The following is a 2,432-nucleotide window of genomic DNA, read 5'->3' as shown; positions in this document are numbered from 1 at the left end:
CGTCGCATCAACACAATTGATTCATCAAGGTATTCCAACACCAATACGATATCCATTTCCTTGTCGAGTTTAAGTAAATAATCCCCGATCCCAAGTTGATGTTTCATCTGATACAATTTCTCGGGAAACCCAAAGTATTCTGACATAGTATTACACATTTTGATACTATTACCCGTTAACTTGGTATATCTTTCTGCACCAGATAGATACTCTAAGACTGGATTGTTTCCCGGTATTCCTTAGCACCGGTGTGGGATGGAAAAATCGAATGGAGGATTTAAAACGGTTGAAAGGCTCCCTCACGATTCCTATATATTTAGTATCGTTATGGAGAACTTTACTAAACTGTAGTCTGTTGTACCTGACATGGGCACATGTTATATCATAAGTCCTGTTGTTCAATGGGGGATAGAAATATCTTGAAGTCAAGCTCAGACCCCCTGCTGGGCGGACTCTAGGCAAAGCAAAAACGAGATTCTTTTCATCGCCGTAGCGTAGAAATATATTCTGAACCGTAGTGCTGGCGGCCTTGGGTACTTTAAGGAATGCTATGTGATTGACAGGATCGCCATTCCCGGTGTATTGCGTTTGGGTGGAAAATACTTCACTTCTGTAGAAAATTGTATTCCAGTTAATCTTCCTGACATCAGCAGTGAAGTAACGCCTTAAACTGTAGCCCGTCACCCACAGACAGCATCCTAGCAACAATAGCCTGCAATGTAACGTATTTATTTGTGAACGTGGTAAGCCTTGAACTATATTTTGTTACGTTATATGCGTAAATAAGATGAATAGCGTGATTCTCTGTGAACACGGTAGATTTACACATATTAACCTGCAATATCATGTTTTTTTCTGTGTATGGACATGGAAAACAACACAGAAGCTGTTAGATATTATGCATGTTAAGAGCCTTTCGTGACGAATACAATACCCCATGATTAGTTATGAAGATTCGGTAAGTAGGCCTAATGCAAAATCATATTTTGAAATTTGATACGTATTCAATTTCGAAATAGTATACTAATAGAGATTGGAAGAGCTTGGATAATACAGAGACAAATGATGTGCGCACCATTATCTTATAACAAACACGATTGACCTTGTCGATCAGTTATACACTGTACAACTTGAAATAAGGGAAACAAAGACTCTTATCATCAGCTGTTTACCTCGATCTTTATTCACAACGTAACAATCAGGGACAACTTACAACATCAGCTGTTTACCTCGATCTTTACTTATGTAGCGGAACTGGACCGGGTCGATCGTCGGCGACCAGGTAGCTCAATCGGTAGAGCATCCGGCTAGCGTTCGGAGGTCCCGGGTTCGAACCCCGGTCTGGCCGTGCATTTTTCCACTCCTATTACATTTGGTGCCTGTGACCAAACCTTGTTTGAAGTGAGGTGAATACTTGACAAGGGGATGCCCGAACCTGGGTTGTGAGTTGTGAAGTCTTCGGGGTCGAAGACTTAAAAAATGGGAGGGAAGAGTATAGCGGAACTGGACCGGGTCGATCGTCGGCGACCAGGGTAGCTCAATCGGTAGAGCATCCGGCTAGTGTTCAGAGGTCCCGGATTCGAACCCCGGTCTGGCCGTGCATTTTCCCACTCCTATTACACTTACAACGTAACAATCAGAGACAACTTACAACATCAGCTGTATGATAAGCATGATGATTCAATTTCCTCATTGTTGTGATGTTGTATGTTATATATGTTGTGATGTTGTGTATTATATATGTAGTGTTGTATGTTATATATGTTGTGATGTTGTGTGCTATATATGTTGTGATGTTGTATGTTATATATGTTGTGATGTTGTGTGTTATATATGTTGTGTTGTATGTTATATATGTTGTGATGTTGTGTGTTATATATGATGTGTTGTATGTTATATATGTTGTGTGTTATATATGTTGTATGTTATATATGTTGTGATGTTGTATGTTATATATGTTGTGATGTCGTATGTTATGTATTTTGTGATGTTGTGTGTTATGTATGTTGTGTTGTATGTTATATATGTTGTGATGTTGTGTGTTATATATGTTGTGATGTTGTGTGTTATATATGATGTGATGTGTGTTATATATGTTGTGATGTTGTATGTTATATATGTTGTGATGTTGTGTGTTATATATGATGTGATGTGTGTTATATCTGTTGTGAAGTTGTGTTTTATATATGTTGTGATGTTGTGTGTTATTTAAGCATTGAACTGTTACCAAATGGTAGTATACAGTCGATATGAATACAATTTGGGTGACAGCTAAATAGAATGTCGCCCGTTAGGCTGATATTTACATTCATAAAGATTTTTTTTTATTTACTATAGGTAATGACGCGTTTAAATTTGCCGCTTACCCTATCACTGACGTCATCAAGCTCAAATACCGGAACAGCCGAAATTTCCGGAAGGAATAATATAGT

At 38.4% G+C, this 2,432-nt stretch overlaps 1 non-coding gene across 1 annotated transcript; it reads left to right on the top strand.

The window, feature by feature from the left end:
• Positions 1-1,276: 1,276 nt before the first annotated feature.
• Trnaa-agc lies at positions 1,277-1,348 on the top strand. Its single transcript has one exon. It is a non-coding gene; the product is annotated as a tRNA-Ala (tRNA).
• The last annotated feature ends 1,084 nt before the right edge of the window (positions 1,349-2,432 follow it).

This window comes from Pecten maximus, chromosome 11 (assembly GCF_902652985.1).
Source record: "Pecten maximus chromosome 11, xPecMax1.1, whole genome shotgun sequence".
NCBI classification, from domain to species: domain Eukaryota; kingdom Metazoa; phylum Mollusca; class Bivalvia; order Pectinida; family Pectinidae; genus Pecten; species Pecten maximus.
Note: the sequence above shows the minus strand (reverse complement) of the source record. Positions and strands in the feature narration are given on the sequence as shown.